Below are 7,063 nucleotides of genomic sequence, written 5' to 3'. Positions count from 1 at the left end.
TTCGGACAGCCAGACCACCACCTCAAATTTCATCCGACATTTGAAGAGCCATTCTGCCCAGTAAGTGTTTGTCAGTGTTAATATCTGTTTGTCAATGTGTTAATATCTGGTGAGTTGGATGTTGGCTAATGTCTGTGAATATTGTCATTCACCCAGGTCATTTTATCCATACAGTTTAGTTGTAGGCAACTGGACTTCTAATTTGAGCTTGAGGAACTTCCATGAGGAACATCTACAGCTCAATCTCTAAAAAGTCCAGTTGCTTACTCTTTGGTTGTTAGCTAAGAGTGAGCGGCAGGGCGATTTAGCCGCTGCACAGGGGGGTTTCAGTTTATCATTGTGACATTCTTATGCAGAGACGAGAGGTTATCGTAACCTGCGTCAATGATGCTTCATTCATTTACTTTTATAAACATTGCAGTATGTTTGAGTAAAACGAATGCATTTGTGCTCATAGTGCCTCGTCTATCCTACAACGGGTAACGCAAAAGACAAGCCAGGCATATTGAGCTAGGAGCTACGGATAAACGGGCTGTCTAATTGAGAAAATAGGGTAGGCTAAGCGGTGAAGTTGAGAAGGACACGTGCACTGTACATGATCAAAAATCAGGGATGTGATTTGACCAAAGTGAAATTATCTGAAAATTAGGCGGGGGTCTGGGGGCCGCGGGCACCCAGCTAGGTCCAGGGCAGTGCCCTGGTGGGGGGAGAAGTGGGGCGAAGCCCCCCGGAGGTCATGGGTTTTCCGTGTTTTTAAGTACTTTCAATGCACTCAGATGACAAAGAAATAGACAAAACAACAGCATACATTTTCAATGTATTTTGCAGACATGGGACCAAGTCACACATGTGCAAGTCTCAAGTAAGTCTCAAGTCTTCACCTTCAAGTCCCAAGTAAGTCCCAAGTATTTTTTTCTTGGGCAAGTCAAGTCACAAGTCAAGTCCCGAGTCTTAGATTGCCAAGTCCAAGTCAAGTCACAAGTCATAAAAACAGCGACTCGAGTCGACTCGAGTCCAAGTCACTAAGTCTCAAGTCCCCATGTCTGGTATTTTGAACTATCCCATATAAAATTACAGTTTAAGTCAACTCAAAATCAGTCACATTAAAAAACATTGGACTGCCTTTGCTATTAAAAACTATCACTGAGAATATCATCATATCTAACTCATGTGATTACTAAGTTAACACATAAATCATGTTGAAGAGTTCAAATTTCATGAACAAATAATTGTATCATGACCAAATGAAAAGTAACTCATATTAGAACATACCATAAATGTCTTTGTTATAGAAGAAGATGTTATCTATAAATGAAAGTACTGTAGTGGGTTGTACATAATTCACCCACGGAACCATTGTTTAGTTAGCGAGTTCCTAGGGGGACTCTTAATTCGGCCGGTTCTAGCCACTCTCGTGTTTGTTTTGTTATCGCCAGTTTAAATGTCATTAAAGCAGCTTTCGTTGGCACCTTTGTTTGACACTCCGCTTACGACTCCCGTCTCTGCTCGCTACATTGGATCACGTCGGGGTCACCAACATTTGTAGATAATTCCTTCTCTAACCAGTCCGATCGAAACTTGTTTTTTTACGATCTTAGCAATTTCTTTAACTCGCGGAGCATCTTTGCGTTCGATCTCGGACATCTTTCTTTAAACACTCGGCAAAAACGTGTGAGAAATGAACAATGGCATACTCCTACGCCTTTATAAGGAGCGCGTTTATTGGTCAACACGGAGACTTCAACCAATCGCAAGTACGTTTCATTTCAGTTACGGAAACACTAAAATGGAACGCTGTCGAGACGAAATCGTTTTTTTTACCATTTAAAAGAATCGGAAATTTTAAAATTTTATTTTTGGAGCGAAAGCGGAATTCCGCGAATTAGCGGAAAAATCACATCCCTGAAAAATGTGTCTTTGCCTTAATGTTATAGTCTCAATCTGCATATAATTTGGAAGTGTTGGCAAAAGGGCACCTTCCACGATTGGGGAGAGTGTGGGGTTGGCGGCAGCTGCAGGGGGATCCGCTCTTTTTCACAGGCATGCTGATCGTACATAGTCAAGTCAAAGTCAGTTTTATTTGCCAGTTCCTTCAAATGTACTTGACATAAAACGGAATCGAAATTACGTTCCACACTGTCCTATGCGTAGACATTGACAACAATAAAGTGCAATAAAAGTGCAACAATAAAGCCTGGCTATCGCGACTATTAATAAACTGTGATAAACGTGTGATAAACTCATCACACGAGTTTAGTCTGGCCAACCATCCGAGAGGCTGCGTTGATCAAATGCCTCTGTGTACTACTGGACTATGCTACAACCAATCAGACTACAACGTCATCACGCTAAAACCGCCTCAATCGTGCAGGCTAGATCAAAAGTTATGCCAGTAGTCTCCAAATCAAATAGTGACAATAATGTTAATCCAATCTTATAATTAAGACCACTAAGTCGACAATTATGGAAGTTTTTTTTGTAGTTTTTTTTTAGTAACTTTTTAGTATAAAAATAAATATTAGCTCATTATTTTCTTTAAAAATTTTGATTTCATGGTTGGAAATGTTAAATAAATTGTTTTATTTATTAACTATCACATGGTTAAGATATACCAGCTTTATGAGCATAAAAAAGTAAAAAAATGTGGTAAAAGCTTCAGTTACAGTTGATTTGATATTAAGTAATATCATCCAGAAGATAGATAAAAAAAAATACAGAAAGTTTCAAACAACTGTTTTTTTAACCATATGTCATGATTTCATGTCTGCCCAACCATACAGGACATCTCATTCTTGTTTTTGCATCTGCTTCACAGATATGCAGAGTATGAAAGGACAAGAAACGCCTGCACTGATACTACACAGCCTGCAATATCACAGTTCATCCAGTCTCGTCCTCTGGAAGCATATTCAGCAAATCATCCCAAACAGAAGTCCATAACCAATGCTATTGTTACAGATCTTGTGATTGGATGTAGCATGCCCCTTTCAATGACGGAAAATAAACATTTCAGGCACTTCATGTCTGTGGTCGACTCCAAATACCAGCCTATCTGCCGCAGAACAATAACTTCAACAATAGAATCACTTGTTGCAGACATGCAAGAAAAGATCAAAGTGATTCTTGCTGGTGTAGACCATGTGTCGGTTACCATAGACATTTGGTCAGATAGGAGGATGCGCGGCTTTTTGGGAGTCACTGGCCATGTCTTAACAACCTCAGAAGGAGTCATGCTGAAGTCATACCTGCTGGCATGCAGCAGATTCAAGGGATCTCACACAGGAGAGCGCATTGCTGAAGCCTTTGATTCCCTGTGTGAGGATTATGGCATTCGGAAAAAACTCGACTTCATAATCTGTGATAATGCTGCGAATATGAAGCGAGCATTTTCAGTCTGTTTTCCGAAGGATCAAGATGACGAAGTAACCGATGATGACAATCTGGATGATGAAGAATTGTGGGAAGACCTCTCCTGAGGTGACTGGGAGACTGTGGACCGCACAATCAACAGAGGAAGCCCTAAACGTCAGCAATGCTTTGCGCATACTCTGCAGTTAGCTGTTGGTGATGGTCTCAAGGATGCACGGATCATGAACAGTTCCTTTGCAAAATGCTCCAAGCTTAGCTCTCTCTTGCATACATCCAGCACCTTTAAAGATGCGTTTGAGGAGAAGTTTGATCAGCGAGGGATACCCGCTGCTGTAAACACACGGTGGAATTCAACTTTCCGACAAGTCAAGGCAGTGCTCTCATTCAGTCACCAGGACTTGTGCAGTGTTGTTCAGAACACGGGACACAGTGAGCTGGTCTTCTCAATTAGGGAGTGGAACTTGATGAAGGAACTTTGTGATGTGCTACAGCCATTTGCAGAGGCCACTGATCTTACTCAGGGAGAGAAGATTGTGACGATTAGCTCTGTCCTCCCCTGTGTATTGTCTCTTAACCACCACTTGGAAAGACTCAAGCCGCAAGTGCGCTTCCTGGGAAGCATGATCCATAGCCTGCAATTCTCTTTGAAGAAACGGTTCCGGGGAATCTTCGTTAATGTGAAGATGTTGTCAGCTGCATCAGGGGAAGAGCTGCCATTTGCAGACCCAGTCTACATCAGGTCAGCTGTCCTGGACCCGGCTTTCTCCATGATGTGGCTTCAGCATGATGTGCTTGTCACCGATGATGTCAAGAATAACATTGTTGACATGGTAAAAGGTCAGTGGATTTTTTTTTTTTAACGTGATGTACACTTAGGCGTGTCACCATTATCAAATTATGGAAATGTAATTCAAAACAGTTATATGAGTATTATAATCCATTTTAGAGATGATTTTGCAAGCGTATCAAACTGTGGATGTTCAATTTTGAATAATGCTCATGAGATCTTACGCTTGCCCTTTTTTTTCTTTGTTTTAATTAGATCTGATTCTACGTGAGGTGCAACCTCACACAACATCCCAGAGTCCTGAATTCCTAGAGGAGGAAAGCGAAAGCCAGCAAGAAGACAGCACTGGCCTATTCTCAGGCTACAAAAAACGCCGCAAGCAGGACCCAACCACCAACCCAGAGACACAACTAAATAACTATTTTTCTCTTTGTTGTGGGCAGCCTTGTCTGTCCTTCTGGGACGCAAACAGGGCTGTCCTCCCTGCCCTTTTTCCTGTTGCAATGAAAGCTTTGTCAGTGCCAGCCTCAAGTTCCCCAGTGGAAAGAGTCTTCAGCCATGGTGGAATCATTATGAGACCCCATCGAGCTCGGCTTGCAGATAAGACCCTGTCTAATCTTCTATTTTGCAAATGCAATACCTTGTAAAAAGGGAATGACTGATGGATATACAGTGACTGAGTGAGTGAGTTAATTTGTGTCATTGTGAGTGAGTGAGTGAGTGAGTGAGTGAGTGAGTGAGTGAGTGAGTGAGTGAGTGAGAGTGTGTGAGTGTGTGTGAGTGTGTGAGTGAGAGAGAGAGGAGAAATGTAACAAAGTTTAATAATAATAAGCTATTTGTTTTAGCTGTTATTTGTTTCCTCATAAAAAGGGATTGACTTATGGATATACTGTTTGAGTGAGTGACAGAAAGCGTGTGAGAGAGAAATCTGCAAAGAAAAGAGCAAGAGAAATGTGACAGTTTAATCCTCTGTAAGTTAGTATTTGTTTTAGCTGTTATTGTTACTTTGTAAAAGTAAAAAAAAAGTAAAAGTTTGGGTTTCGATCTACAGATCACTTTTTCTGTCAATAAATACCAAATACTGACGATATCACTGTTTGTTTGAGTCTATGATGTATTTTACTGAACATGAGTATTTAGGATACAAATATTTTATTACAGGTTAGGCACATTAGCCAAGGATGATTACTTGATTTCTTATATATTGCCTTTCACTTTATTAAGATCAGATTCTGAAGCTAAAATTACAACAGTACGCCAAAGGTGACTTGACTTGGACTTGACTTGACCTATTACAGGACTTGACTTGACTTGACTTGACACAGCCTGTGACTTGACTTGACTTGACTTGCCCAAGAAAAAAATACTTGGGACTTACTTGAGACTTGCACATGTGTGACTTGGTCCCATGTCTGTTGGTAGATATGGGGTACCAGGAAGAAATGAGAGTGGGAAGAAATTGATTTAGTTATGTGTGGAAAATGAGTTGGTGATTGGAAATACATTGTTTGAAAAGAGGGACGTGAATAAGTATACCTTTGTCAGAGTGGATAGTGGCAAGATGGTGGACAGAGCACTGATGGATTGTGTAGTGGTTAGGAAGGGATGTTAAGTAGATCGTTGGATGTGCATGTTTACAGAGGTGGAATGAGTGGTATGTCTGATCATTGTTATGTGGATGGAAAACTGAGAATAGATGGATTGTGGAGGGCTAGTTATAAGAAGAGTGTGAGGGAAGAGGTGAAAATGTCAGCGTTGAATAAGGCAGAAAAGGAAAGAGAGTTTAAAGAGAGGATAAGGGAAGAGTATAACGGATTAGTAGAAGAGAAATGGAGAGTGTGGAAATTGAATGGAAGTGGTTTAAAGAGGCAGTGTTGAGGAGTGCAAAAGAAGTGTGTGGAATGAGAAAAGTTTGTCGAGGTATTAGGAAAGGAAGTGAATAGTGGAATGATGAGGTATCAGAGGCTGTGACAGAAAAGAGACGTGCTTTTAAGGAGTGACTAAAGTGGAACAAATGCAAATTATAAGTTAAAAAAAAAAGTATAAATTATTTTTGATTTATCTTTTCACAACTAGATAAATAATACACACTGATCCTTTTAAGTTTTACATTTCCAATTTTCCCTCAGAATATATGAAGTAAATAAAAACAAAATAAATTTTCATGTTTATTTGTTTTTGTTTTATTTATTTCTTTGACATTATTTTACCTATTTTTCCATTTTTTAACTGACTGACTATGTCGGAGTGTTTTGAAAAAAGTTTCATTGAAATTTTTGCTAAAACACAAAACTACAGTATGATGCTGCTGTCCATTGAGGCATTCAATGATTATTTTGCCCACAAAATGAATGGAGCTTTGTTCCACGTCTCACGGCTTTGCGGTTGAAGCTCAGCCTGTTCAGTTCTCGCCCCCCCCTACATCTCATAAAAAAAGAAAACTGTGGAATGTGTCACGTCCACAGAGGCTGACGAGCCGAAGACCGGCTCAAAGGTCAGAGCATCATCCAAGCCCATCCTTGGCGAACGCATGCAAACAGACGCAATGATGCACGTCCTCATGGAGACGTAAGCGGCATTACGAGGCAGTCTCTTTTCCGCATCATGTCTAGGCCCACTTCTCATGACCTAAGTGCTGCTTTGACCCAGCGTTCAAGCGTCCCTCAGGAATGACTCTTAAACCCTCTGATATTTTTTGCGTGAAAGCTGTTTTTTCCTCTAACATCAATCCCATCTGGGCTTGTAAGAAATACCTCTTATCTGGGCAAAAACAACAAAAACTGCTTTCTAAAATTGATAAATTGCTGTGTTCTTTACAAATAATACACATTATGTTTTTGTATTTTTCATTTTCTCATGTCTGTTTGACACAATGTATTACAGGTAAAGGGTTACCTGTGTATGTTG

The 7,063-nt window shown here is 40.3% G+C and overlaps 1 pseudogene across 1 annotated transcript; it reads left to right on the top strand.

Moving 5' to 3' along the window:
- The first annotated feature begins 1,644 nt into the window (after positions 1 to 1,644).
- On the top strand, positions 1,645 to 5,100 carry LOC148369950 (zinc finger BED domain-containing protein 4-like; annotated as a pseudogene). The gene is made up of 3 exons (XR_015849898.1): positions 1,645 to 1,754; positions 2,816 to 4,206; positions 4,412 to 5,100. The product of XR_015849898.1 is annotated as a zinc finger BED domain-containing protein 4-like (transcript).
- The last annotated feature ends 1,963 nt before the right edge of the window (positions 5,101 to 7,063 follow it).

This window comes from Urocampus carinirostris, chromosome 3 (assembly GCF_059441175.1).
Source record: "Urocampus carinirostris isolate Australia breed hairy pipefish chromosome 3, RoL_Ucar_1.0, whole genome shotgun sequence".
In the NCBI taxonomy this organism is placed as follows: domain Eukaryota; kingdom Metazoa; phylum Chordata; class Actinopteri; order Syngnathiformes; family Syngnathidae; genus Urocampus; species Urocampus carinirostris.
This window is presented reverse-complemented; position numbering and strand designations above follow the sequence as displayed.